Below are 14,461 nucleotides of genomic sequence, written 5' to 3' on the forward strand. Positions count from 1 at the left end.
TACAAATATCTTGTCCCAAAAATTGTTTGCATAAATATTGCCCCCGTGAGTGAAGTTAATAATAGAAAATCTGTGCCCAGTGGCACATATTTTTTTTTAAACTATATCTGTGAGGTAATATTTATGTGAGACAGTATTTATGTGTACTATATTGTACAACTTAGTAAATACTGTGCTTCTGCCATTTCTAAGTGCACTAAATAAAGCATGTTAATTTTGCCTAATTTATGGTGCTGAATTAACCAACTTCAGCAGGAATAAAGGTCGAGTCTGCCCTGCAAACAGTAGGCAGTTGAATGTGGGGGTGGAGGCAGGCCTGTTGTGATCCAACACCCTCCCTTTAAGTACTACTTACTTATCATAGAGTGAGCTCATAGGTCTAGGAACAGAAATGACTTGACAGTAGTCATGCAAGTGCACTTTTTTGTTCCTTGACTCTAAACCAACACAAATTGGACTGGGTAATTACTGCTTAATCTCTTGTAGAACCACCCTGTATTACACACATTGTCAAATGCAATATATTTACCTGATCCTCTCTACAAAACCACAGCCATGGCTAAGAGTTACTCATTTCTGCTTTTGAAGACGTTTGGCTAAGCATTTACACGAATGTTTCTTGTGTTCACTTCTTCAACTCTGTGAGGTTTCCTTTCTGATGGATTTAAATGAGAGGGGCTCAGGAATCTTGAGTACATGCCCACGGTCTCAAATATCAACGAGCAGCAATTTTTATGAACAGTAATATGTCAGTGCCACCTTGATAGCAACCGGCATCAGAAGATCAGGCAGCAAAATTCATCAACGGTTTGAGACAGAATTTGTATTGCTAATCTTAAACCAGATGTGTCCAACATTAGTGCAGAAGGGTTGAATCCATGTCAGAGGTTTGTAGTAACAATGTTAGTCTGCTCCACTATGTTTCATTATATGCTAATTTGTTTTGTATGGGTAATCAAAAATGAAAGCTGGGTCTGGCTCTCCGGGTCCTGCAGTGGACACTACTGTTATTGGTAGTGTAATGCTTAATTGCCTCAGATATAGTATCTCCCAAATACCACATGCAGTATATGTATCAGTGGCTCCAGGTAGTAAACATGCATTAGTGGCCCCTTACAGTATCTAATATCAATGTGCATGCTCAGCAACACACTTTAATTGCCTTGCACAAGCAAAGCTTTAATGAATGTGCACAGTAACAAGCATTATTTGTCCCACACATTAATCAGCATTAAGAGTACCACACAGTGAGATTCACAGACTGAATCTTACTGTTGGTGCAGAGCACAGGGAAGGCCATGGGCCTAGATGTGCTATGGGTGCATGCCTGCAGCTTTGAGAGGAGGCCATCCTTGGAAATGAGTGAGGTAATATGCAGCACAAGCATGTGACAACTCAGGGAATTTAGCTAACATGATTGCCACAAGCATGGGGGGCACTGCCAGTGACTGAAAAAGCCTGTGAAAAGATTCCAGCGATCACCAGAAGCGAGTATAAGTGTTGGCAGACAAATGGTTCTATTTACATCCAATACGATTAAAAGATTTTCTTTTGTCCAGCCATAAAAATGGTGATTTAGTTTCCCTGGCAACTTCCAGACTCAGCAATTTACTATGCCAAGTCAGCTCTGGGAAATCACCTTAATGGTTTGCCATTAAAGGCACATTCACAGTGGAGCTGAACCACCGTTGAGATTTTGTTTGGTCTATTGAAGCGAACTGTTGCTAGAGTTCTAAGTTGGTCCACTGGAAGTTATGGAATTGTGGGGAGGGAGCTGGGTCAGAAATGTTTTTGTGACGGTGATGTTGTTGAAGTCGCTGGAGGTAAAATCCGTTTTGGGGTAAAAGCATAGTTTGTTGCCATTGAAAATTATTGAGGTGAACCATTGTTGGGAGTGTGATGCTGTATTATGTTGCCAATAAAGTCAGTGGAGAACCATTGTTGTGAAGTTGCTGGTCTGTTGATCGGTGATAGCACCACAGTCAATAGGATAAGCCACTGTTGGGAGAAGGATGCCACTGAAGTCGGTAGAGTTGGACCATTGGAGGGTGATGGAGACTTGTGTAAATATAAAGTAAATGAAATACGTGGAGGTGAACCACTGTTGAGTTGATCCATTGTTGGGAGTGTAATGCCCCACTATGATTCAGTGGAACTTAAGAGGTGAATCATTTTTGTGAGGGTGCTGAAGGTTTGGAAATAATGTGATGCCATTTAAGCTTAGCAAGGTGAACCAGTGCTTGGGCGATTGTTATTTGATTCAATTGATTGTCTTTAGTTGTGGTAAACCATTATTGCTAACAGGGTGCTGTATTATGAAGCCACTGAAATCAGTGAAAATGAACCATTGCTGTAAAGGCTACCCTGGCCCACTGCAAGTTAATACCTTTGTCTTTACAGGTGAAATCCCTATTTGGTGCTTAAGGAAGTTTTATGAGTGGGTTACATCTTTGAAGTCAATAGTTATGAAGCTGTGTTGGAGTGATAGTATAGTTAAATGGCATTCAAATCAATTGAGGAGCACTATATTTAGGAATATGCACTATGATAGAATTGAACATAAAAGGAGCGAATCATTGTTCAGAAAGTGATAAATATTTTAGAGAGTGTTGTGTTTTTATGTTGAAGGAGGAAAGTCAGTGTTGGAGTAATAAGGTTGTTTGTTACGATTAAAGTCTTTGGAGACGAGCCAAGGTTTGATAGCTGTTGTGTATTTTTGATGTCCCAAAGAGGGGCAGATACATAATTACTTGGAAGGTGATAAAGATATGTTTATGATTTCACTCTAAAAAACAGAGGTAATTGAAATCAGTGGACTATGCTGGCAGTTTGAAGAAGTAACACCACTGAAGTCAGTGACGGTGTAGCATTGCTGAAAGAGGGGATGAACAACAGCTAGGAGGGCAGATGCATGTTTGTAAGGAGATTGATACCATTGGACTCCTTGGAGACTTTAGTCTTGTTTGTGTTGTGTTTGATATTTGTAGGGCTTTAAGGTGAATAGTTAAGGGTGATACTTGAAACAAGCTTGAGCTGCAAGGAAGGTGGCGTGCTTGATCTGAACTACTACACACATTCAGCATTGCACAGGAGATCCTTGAGGTGGAAGAATACCCACTAAACCTTGAGGCACCTACCCAACACTTGCTCCTAAAATGGTGCTAATTTGTTTTTATTGCTAAGGTCATTTCTGGACCGTCGGGCACAGCTGGAGTAAGGAGCACAACATTAATGTTGAGGGTACCTGGAAGGAGGAGCAGAGAAAATATCCACAATGATTTCCTCAAGCTGACAAAAATGTGGGTGGTGTGCAGAGCATTTTTTATGCTTATTTGGGAAAAGAGTCCTAGTGAAAATGGACAACATGACTGCTAAGTATTAAAGTATCTTATCCAAAATCAAGGGATACTCATTCACTGCAGCAATTAGCCTTAGCCCAAAAGAAATGGCAGTGGGTCATTTAGAATCATATACATGTGTTTGTGGAGCATCTGCCGGGTGTGGACAATGACTTTGAAGACATGCTAAGCAGGGCGCATCTAGTACATGAATTGGTGATGAATCCCCACTTACTATAGCAGATCTTCCATAAATGTGGAATGCCCATAAGCGGTCTTTTTGCCACCATACTAAAATGAAAATTGCCCAAGCTTCGCCTACGGGTACCCACGGTCCATGGACAATGCACTATGGGCACTTTTCTTCCACTCGGGCAAACGTCTTGTGGCACCAACATGGGCAAGACATCCCTGGATCTTAGTGCTTCTAGAAATGTCGATCCATCTATATGAGAAACTTCCCATTCTAACACAACCTGAGACACATTTGCAGTTAGATAGAGTCTCTACCAGGAAAGGTGTTACTGAAGGTAAGTAATTTGGTCTTTAATCTAAATGCCTTTTAATCTGATGCCAATATTAGTACTTTCATTATGCCCTCCAGATGAGTGCTGATACAGTGCTCTAAAGAGTTTGTGTATTTGTAGCTTTTTGCCTTTCTGTAATTCTACAACCTGCAGGAAGAAAGATTTAGGGGTTCATCAGACTGAAATCTCAAGCAGCTTCATGTCTGAGCTATCCATCAAGGCTCTTTTGCCTAAAACACTCTCCATGTTGAAACTTGTAGTTCTATTGCTACATAATACACTCAGGGCTATGACTAAGAGAAGTAAAAACAATGTGATGTGAAAAAGGTCCACAGACTAACAATCTGAGCAGAGAGCTCAGATTGTCATGTGTCAGGTGCACTAGTCCAACTAGACCCTCTTCTTTTCTGCGTTCAAAGGCTTACCACTTTGCCTTTCTCGTTATGAATGCAGCAACACATCTACCAGAAAGCAGAGTGTTTTCAGCTGGAAAGGGAGCACTGACTAAAGATGTAACTCCAAAAGTAAGGGGTTTGATCCTCCCCCTACATGGATCCCAGCTCTGCTGTCAGCCTCAATTGCTTTCCTCACCTTCTACCTCTGCTTTCATGCTACAGTCTCTTGGAGTGAGGCAGTGATGACAGCTAATCGCACACCTGCATGGTGTCGGTGGTTTCAGGGAGGGAGGGATAACAGGAGTAAGAATGAAAATCAAGAATTACAGCAGAGGGATTCTTGTCACTTGGTTTGCATGCAGCCATGGTGGATTATTGTTTCACCAAGCACTTTGTTTTCCCAAGCAATAAAGTGAGTCAGATGTATGATTTAACTAAGTGTGTACCTCAACTTTCAATTTTACCATAAACTGTTTAGGAATAAAGTAAGAAGGGTATAATACCAGACTTGCAGACTAAATCTCAGAAGCCCTTGCAGGGACCTGCAACACTTTGAAAACATATTTCTGTATTTTGTTTGTATTTTGGGGGGGAAGTAAAGGACATTCGTATCAGCCCATCATTCCGTCAAAGGGGTGTTCCAATCATGGTTTGTCTTAGTTGAAGTATGGTAATACCCACTTTTCCATTGAAATTGAATTATCCAAAAAAATATGTGCAAACATTAAAAACAATTTAACACATTGCTGATTTGAGAAACATGGTAAGCATGTATTTAACTACCGCTTTGTGTCTGCTAAGAGTTGTCTATCACAATTGAGTTTTCAAGCACCCCACTTTGACCTTTCAGAGATATTGCATGCTCTATAAAGCTGTGAGCTTCGGTGCAAGTAGGAGTAAAGGAGTTAGGCCAATCCCAATGCTCAAGCATAGAGTCCAAAGCAAAAGCAGGAGGAAAATAATGGAAACACCAGCCCCTGCTAAAGAGGATCCATGGAAGTCCTGCCACATTCCTGTTGTAAGATTGTCCAGACACTCAAGGTGCACTGAATAAATTTGCCATTTTATTTGCTTTTTCAAAATGCAAGACTTGGCATCGGATTCTCTCTGCACAATAGTTTGACTCTCATTGATCCTGCATGTAAAAAGCGTTTAATCGCTAGGAGGTTCCACACCTCTGCCAGCCTCCTGTTAATTCATTTGATTTCATTCAGCACTCCATCCTTTCTTCAGACTCTTTCTTGGATGCACTGAGAGCAGTGTTGAAAGACAAAAAGATCCCTGTTGCTGCTCTTCTCAAGGTAGTGTTTTTCCTCCTTCCGACTCTGGTGAAGCTTCTGAGGCTTAAAGATCAGACCCCAGCACCAGTCTCCCTGACTCAGCTTGCCCCTGTAATTCTGATCTAGGTAGTGGAAGACCATAGCCATGACTGTACGTGCTGGACATTATGGGGAATATGATTCTTCTGCAGAGCCACCTGCGAGGATGCCTACCAGCAAGAAGGCCCCTCTAGAAAAACCCAACACTATCTAGGAGAATAGTGCTGGTAACAAAGTTACCTGCATCCTGCCACATGCTACCCCACAGTAATGTGGTCACTGTCAAGACATTTGAGGCACTGTCCATTGTAACACTAGCCCTCTAAATGGAGAATTGGGCTATGAATGCCTTGGTGATTGCCACTGTTTCCACCTCCAAGTCCAACTCTGATCATAAAGACCCTAAGTTCACAAGCAGACTCAGAAACAAACCCTACTCTGAGCCTGCAGCTTTCAAACTATTGAATAGCAAATATCTGCCCCTGAATTACTGCCCATTCTTTGTGTGTGGGTGTATGTGTCTCTCTCTGTGGTGTGGTTTGGTAGATTCTGCTAAGTGGAAAAGCAATTTCCTTCTAAATCAACAAAGAAGCAAAGTATTTAAACAAATATTGGAAGGAGATCTTCAATGTGCAGATTCTATTTCTTCTGCAGGTAAATATCATCATGCCAAGGCCTTCCTGTCTTTTATGACCATGGAATCCTTTTGAGCTGCAACTCATGCAAGGCCCCCTTTTTCCTCAGGAACCAGATGACTAAAAAGAATGTGCCCTAGATGGGAATATCAACCCTGCTCCCTCATCCTCAAGCACAGTGGCAAACAAAGCCCCAGTATGCATGCTTCATATGCCAGTCTTCCTCAGCACCTTTTTAGGAGATAGACTGCATGTGGTTGGGGAAAAGGCGGTCCTATGTTGCATGAGAAACTGCAGTTGCGGCAGGTGAAAGGTCCCTTGGTAGATCACGGGGAGGACATGTGGCAGCTGTTGTTCCGGTGAATGCAAGGCAGTGTGCTCCCTTTTTGTTTTTGGATGTCTAAATGACGGCTCCCGTGAGCCTCTTGCTGATGAGCACTGTGCGCCTACTGAGTGGTACAAAAACCTGTGAAGACGTTTGGCGGCATTTCAAGCGACCCCTTCAGTTACATACGCTCTTTGCTGATGATGGCCGAAAGCCAGAAACACGTGTCCAGAGATAGGGCACCCGCTGCACCTACCTTAGGTGAAAGACTTTCTACAACGATACGGCACTTGCTGCACCTACTTAGGGTGAATAATTTTTTGAAAAATTCTCGCTATTTATATTTAAATTACTGCATTTACCATGATGCCTTGGGGCTATTTTCCGCTTGAATGCGAGGCAGTGTGCTCCCTTTTTCTTTTCGTTCCGGTGACTGGGATCCAGGTGCAGGAGCTCTGTGGCAGTTTAGCAGCAGATGGCGGGGGAAGGGCAGAGGTACTGGCACCGATGAGCTTGCCTTTGGTGCGTGCTGGCAGTGCAGCCGTGCAGCGGCGTGCATAAGTAGTCCTGGGAGGTGGGCGGGGCAGGCAGGGAGGTGGGAGAGCAATGGGTGGGGGGCAGGGCAATAAAGCAAATGGAAGGCAATGGTAACGGAAATGAAAAGGCAACTTAAGCAAACTAAGCCTAAAACCACAAATAAAACAAAAGATGCCACAGAGCCCAACCCCAATTAAATTAAATGTAAGATTAGCTGAAAATACACGGAAGCGGTTGCCCGACAACGTGACCGAACCGGCGACCTTGAGGGCAGAGGACAGTCGCAGCATCAGGAGGGGCTACGCGGCTGAGGTGGCCCAGGAGCGGCGCACAAGCTTTCCTCCTGTTGCTTGAGACTCACAGATATCAAAGTCTCTATGCCTGCTCCTGGTTCATTGGAAGTGGACCCAGCTTCGTGTATCATGGAAATCGATGCATCTCCTGTCTGCATGTAGCTTAACTGGTACATCGACCCGGTTGCTGGAGTATAATCGGGGAATCGCTGATGGAACCAAAGCCTTGCCTTGAGAGCCTGATGCATTGGCCCATCACTTTGCTACCGCAGCAGTCTATGGAGAGCAATTCATCCCTTGACTCTATGGTTAAACCCGGCGCATCGCACTTCGGAACCAATGGATCTCTGCTCCAGCGCTTATCATTGAAACCAACTCATCGCCATCACTGTGTAAGACGGATAGACGCATCGCCATCCTTTTGTGGACCCAATCGACGCTTCTAACTGCACATCTCACTGTTGTGACCTCAAAAGATACTTTGTTCACTGGGGCCTGTGTGGGTCCTGTAGCCGGCCTTCGCTCCATCGCGGTTGGCCCAAACTTTGACTTTGCCCTGGTCCAGCGTGACCTAAAGTAACCCCTGAAAGCGTTGTTTGTCTATAAGCGCTATTTTGCATTCATTCTTTGAAATATCCTATCTCGACTTCTACACAGTGGATTTTTGTCGTTCTGGTCCTATTTTATTTATAAAAGCATAACTATTTTACTAAGTTGGTGTGGGGTCTTTTTGTAGTGTTTTCATTGTGTTAATGTATGAGTTGTTGCACAAACACTTCACCCATTGCCTTCTAAGTTAAACATGTCTGCTTTGTGCCAAGGTTCCAGAGTGTGAGCACAGGATAATTTAGGTTGTGTTGTGTCTTATCCTAACTATGATTGTGGTCCCTACTTGGATAGAATGCATGACTTGGCCAATAGAGACCCAATTTCTAACAACATCTTTATCCTGCATGTGCAAAATTGCTTTTAATGTTTTGTTTACCACATTTTTGAATGACTTCAAAACTATTGACTTTCCTAAAAATGCATTCAAGTGCAAAGCGTGCAGTGCAGATTTTAGAAAACAGAGTCATGGGTTATTATAGCTTGGTCGGATTGTTCTGCTCGAATGAGGTTACTTAAGGAATCTTTTGGAGCTTCCTGCAATTATTTTTCAAATTTTATGATAGACCGACTGCAGAGCAAATTGCTGGTTCACCAAACTGGATACCAAACGGATATGAGCTTGTGAGGAGTTGTTTGAGTAGTGTGAATAGCTGTCTATTTAGATTGGCTTGTGGAATGGCCAGCATCTTGCCTCCAAAAATGTCAGATCTGTAGATTAATGTTGGAAGTAATTTTCTGTTTTTTGCCTTAAGTATTGACTTCAAGGATGGACCACGCAATTTGTAATTTAAAAGCACGTTAGTGTTCTTGCCCTTGCTCTTAAGGAGGTGAGAAGATCATTACAATGGCCACCATCGTCAATAATGACACTGAGATAAATATAAACAGAGACTGTATCATTATTTTCCTCTAAGTAGCAGGTGCCATGCTTTATGGTCTGGCCTTCCAGTTTTCTTGATGTGAATCTCCATTTCGTTTGATTTAATATAAGATGTCAGGGAAGAAATCAGCCTCTGAAGAACTATTGGGGATTTACTTAATATTACAATGTCTTCTGTGTATTGCAGCAATCTTTTAAGCTGATGTCTAGACAGGTGTGAGTTATCGTTATTGATTGTGATGTTTAGATTGGCTACATATATATTGAAAATCAGGGTTGACCAAACACATCCATTTCATGCGTACTAGGTGTATATGTTTGTCGATTACATAGGCATCTTCTTTGAGAACCTGGCGGTTCTGGTGCCTGCCAGAAAATCTTTTATCAAAAGTCAGTATTACAGCCAGTAACTTTGTTTCGACCATTGCACACTGTTGAGGAATAATAGCCCACTCATGTTTGGTGGATGATGTAAAGTCCTGTTCACATCACCTTACTGATCCAGGAGTGGACGTAGACACCTGAAAGACAAATCGCACAACCATAAGAGCCTCCTGGAACAGGCCTGAGCACTTTTCTAGTGTGTCTGGTTCAACACCTTGCTGCCTGCTGGGACTTTAATTGAAAACAGCTTTTCTAGCAGCCATTCAGACCATTTATGACTCTGAACCACTCACAAAGGAATGTTCAAGACTGATAACTCTGCTAACATGCCCCGCGTCCCTTTATGACTAATTTACTCACTCTGGGACTCGTTTTAGACCAATTAATCTTTTGACCCTGATTGAAGACACCTTAGGACGAGATAGCTAATCAGCATGTCAATCAATATGTCAATAACGTCATCAATATTTACCATAATAAGACAATTCAAATTAGTCAAAGACATTAATAAAACTCAGAAACCACCATGACCTTGCAGTCATGAACAACCACACCAGTTTAGTACTATTATATGAAGTTTATTCCCTATTGATTACAATTCTACTAGCAAGTTTATTAGTATCAAAACCAAGAAACACATTAGCATGGTCAAAATATGGGAACTCTGATAAGATTTCATCAAGGCAAGAATCACGAATATTAGAATATAACACGAAGTCAACATAGGTTATCCTTAGCGGAGAATCATTATCGCATTATTCAACAAAGCATAGATTCAGTCATTTGTCTATTTGTGTATGTTTAGTGAACCCCTCATCTAACCTCGAATTAGCATTGGCATGTTGGGCTTCATGCAAAACAATTTAACAACACCAATTTAGAAAACATCTAACTATGGTCTCTGTCAAAAGAAGCAGTTGGTACCTAGAAAGGAAAAGCAAACAGACAATTACAATTTCATTTTCATATAGTTACCCTCTGTATTGGGTCAGCATTCAGTTTCGGTCTTCGTCCTCAGGACATCAGTTGATTCACCATCAGGAATTCAGCAGTTGGGTAAAAGGGCACTTCTCTCATAAGGAGGTAAAGTGTAATTGGGCAATATTTGGCAAGGATGGTTTGAAGAACCAAACAGCAAAGTCTCCATGCAGAGTCCATCTCATCTATCTCCCTCTCATCTATCTCCTAGTCTCCTATTCTGATTTACTTCCTTGTGTCAAGGGTTTTTATCCCTTTTCTGTTGTACAATCCCCTAAAAGTTAATTGGTTGGGGTCAGTACCCCACTATCTCCCTCCAATAGTGTTTCAATGACTTAATTAAATTTGTCACCCCATAACAGTTCTCACGTAGTTTATTTGTCCTTATGATTGACGTCTTCAGCGGGTAGAATATCCAATATGATTTCATACTCTCGTGGTCTTCTTTGCATCTTTAGTCAGTGGCTCCATTGTCTGTACCAGTTCAGGCTACCTTGTACCTGCGAGTAGTCTACACTGTTGCATTCAGCAAGAATGTTTCACTAAGCAAGTTGAATTTCATGAGAGCGGATCTACTACAGTTACATTCATCTTCTAGCTTTGGAAAAACACGAGTTCATGTCCTTCAGCAAGTCAGCACACTGCACGTTAGAAAAACACATTTAATATGAAAGCAGGCAGCTAGGCCTCGACTCATGCTAACTAAGACCTAATGATTTATTAGCAGAACTTTAACATATGACTTTTTTATTATTAGTGCAAAATTATATTCTAACATAACATTTTCATCATTATTAATCAGTTTCATTAGTCATTGTATATATTGACGGCCACTCCCCGTGGGCACATTTCAAGCGCACGTTTAGCAAAATACATTAATACATTTTCTATGTGGCATTATTACGCATTAGTTCATAAACATTACATGTTAATTTCTAAGTGAATACGCTGCGCTCTCTCAACTCCTTCATACCATAGGTATTGTTGGAGTTCTACCTGGACGAAGAAATCTCTCTTTTCATTTTCTTTCCACAGTTCTATACCTCTGCTGCTAAATTAGTGGACTAAAGGTGCACCCTGCACTTACCTTGATCTAACTCAGCATTTTGTGACATTTGGGGGAAATGACATTGGTCTAGCAGATCTAACTGCTGCTGATTCCCCCAGTGTCAGATGGATAACATCTTACATCGCCAACTGCTGCACTTTTTAAAGAGCACTTCCTTCGACCAGTGTTAGGACACACCCCAGCAGTTAAGACAGCACTGGTGGTGGTCTTCAGACACAGGCTTATTTGCAAAATATACAATTTATCTCGTGTCTGCGCCGGTTACTTGACATCCATTATTTGATCACTATAGTCTTGATGTCTCTTCTTTGACTGACGAAGAACGCTCCCCACAACCTGTTTGCCTTGGACCTAGTTGCCTTTCCCCCCTTCTCTCTGCCTCCTTCTCCATGCTGTGGAATCCACCCGCAGTTTGAAAAGTAGAATGATACCAGGTGTAAGGTGATATAAAATTAACTTTATGGTAGCGAATTTACTATTAGTCATATGCTCCTCCCACTATTGTCATTCTCTGATGGAACCGTCTTCCATCTAGAAAAATCATGCACTAATTTACTAGATTTTAATTGGTGAGGGAGTGCATACTTTCTGGGATGGGAGATTACTTCATATGATTTATACAAATGCTTGTGTCGTACCAGCATGTGAAAGCTGTTAATTCATTCACTATATAAGCAGTTTTGTGTCATGTCACAGAGTAGCAGTGACACCTGTAAGCTGATGAGAAACAGATAACAGACCAAGGGCCCGATTTATATATTGGCAGTAAGCATACTTTGTTGCAGAAGAGACTGAATATGCTTACATTCAAATAATGATCCAGCCATCAAATTTAAATGCAGGCAGACCATTGTTTGGTAATGGTGAAACATTTCTGCCACAGCCAAACTTCTCCAATGGCCCGACGGAGAAGGGCCATTGGAGAATTGGTTATATTGGTTATGTCTGCACACCTAAATTAGATTGGCGAAAATATAGCTATTATTACTACCATCACCGCCAGGCAAACCCTGGCCATAAGGAGTAGTAAAAAACTAGAAATGTCCCCCTTGCCAAGTGATAGGCTTCGCTTCAGGATAAATATAAGTTGGCCCCTCAGGCTCTCATTATGAGTAGCCCATTACTTTTAATTTTGATAGACCTGGTAACAAGACTTACTACAATATTGGAATTATGGGTTTAATGGGGATACGGCTACTGCAAGCAGGCAACTTCTATGACTGAACTATCAGCTAAGACCTTTACATTTCTCTTCTCCCTTCTCATTGAAATCCTGTAATGAGCACTCTATTTTCCTCTAGCAGTATCTTCCCAATCTGCAAGTCCTAATGACTTAAAACCCGTTTTTCCAGAACATATGCTGGATCTAGAACTTTTAGGGCTCATCCTGCTTTTTCACCTGTTCTGTCTACATATTGATATGTTTTGGGGCTATTAATTTCTTGACATCAGTATTTTCACTTCTCTTTGATATTCTTGATTTTACTATTATTTGAAGGATGTGCCTTCAACTGTTTCTGGGTAAATAATGGGTTGCCTTTCAATCTTGTTTAAATGCTCCTGAAGCAAGTGGAAGAATATGCGCAATAGTTAAGTCAAATAACTTTATTCACCTCACATTGTGGCCATAAAAGGTGCATAAATAAAAAATACATACGATGCATAACAATTTCATGGCCAATTCAATATAAAAATATTAAATACATTGCAATTTCTGAGGCATAATGAGGTTAAAAAAACACAATTTAGTGGCCCTCTACAAGTTAAAAGGAATAGCTATTGGGCTAATCCTCCATTGAGTTTCTCCAATTTGCCGCCTCTTTCAGAAAGAAGAAAACACCACTAACAATGTCATAACAATTTAAAGACTGGAGATAAATCAGGGCATCCCTTCATTTCCTAAAACTCAAGGGTTTTAAAATTGGCTTGATAAATAGTGATACAAAAGGTTTATAAAATTTACAAAGAAACATAAAATGGCTCAAAAGTCTGTTTGAGAGCCCATCACAGGGACATGGTGAGGTTGGCTCCCCCAAGGGACTGTAAGTACCAGGGAAGCTCATTAACCGCCACATAGTACCTGCCCTGAAACAAAATGATTGCCATCTCTCCCAGTGTGAAAGGGCAATGTTTAAATGTTTAAATACAGCATGGGATCTCTGGGTACAAAAAAACACAAGGCAATCTTTAATAGAACTTTTGCATGTTTATGACTGAAATCTTTGCAAGTGGCAGAATTTAAAAATAATTATGCTTCACCAGCAAATTATCTTTTTTTTTTTTTAAAGTGCGTGGATCATCAAAAAAAAAACAGGAGGCATAAAGCTGTGAATCTCTTCTGAACATAAGCTAACCAGGGAATTGAGTTGCCATTATTAGTTTGATACAATCTAAAATTATGTCTCGATTAGGCTTATCTCAGTGTTAATACAGATGCTGACCCATAATAAAAGAGGGGCCATCTTCACCTTATAGGAGATATTCTGCAGATTTAGCTCAGGATGAATGATGAAATGAGAACTAGAAGGAGGGTGGTGCAGGAGATACTAATGTCCTCTGTTTGCAGAGTCTCAGCTTTATGGTGCCCCAAGTCCCTGAGCCTTATAAGGCTGCCAAAATGCATTAGGCATTATACATGTTCGTGAAAGGCAGGGTGGTTCCCCTGCCTGCAATATGTGGTATACTAATTAGAGCTCTCACTGATCTACACAACTTCAAGTGAGAGCTGCGGATCTGCGGTTGCCAAGACCCTGCATTGTTAAAAACAACCCCGAGATAGTTAAAATCATTCATGGGGCCAAGTGAGTTCCCCTTCACCAATAATCTGGAAAGATATTTCTTGCCCGGCCCACATGCCATAATGTGTGACTTCCCAAAGTTGGTTACCAGGTCCAGTTCCCCGGTAAAAGATATAAAGGATTCCACCAGCATACAGAATGCCCCCATGGTCCATGCCATAAGAAACACATTTCTGTGTAAAGTATCATTGGTACAGAGAACCCAAGACCATTGGAACATCACTGGCTACTTTGGTTAAAGGTGGGCATAGGTTCTTCATATGAATAATAAAGATGAGTGGGGCCAAGATACATCCTTGGTGTACCCCTTGGGCTAGGGGGAAAGTGTCGGACATTTCTGCTATAGGACCAAACCAAACCATTGCTACTAGATT

The 14,461-nt window shown here is 41.4% G+C and overlaps 1 protein-coding gene across 3 annotated transcripts in view; it reads left to right on the forward strand.

Annotated features, from left to right (window-relative positions):
* Positions 1-14,461, forward strand: part of LRRK2 (leucine rich repeat kinase 2) — a 1,446,345-nt gene that overhangs the window by 810,690 nt on the left and 621,194 nt on the right. The window lies entirely within an intron of this gene.

The sequence above is a fragment of the Pleurodeles waltl genome, chromosome 4_1 (genome assembly GCF_031143425.1).
Source record: "Pleurodeles waltl isolate 20211129_DDA chromosome 4_1, aPleWal1.hap1.20221129, whole genome shotgun sequence".
Classification (NCBI taxonomy): Eukaryota; Metazoa; Chordata; class Amphibia; order Caudata; family Salamandridae; genus Pleurodeles; species Pleurodeles waltl.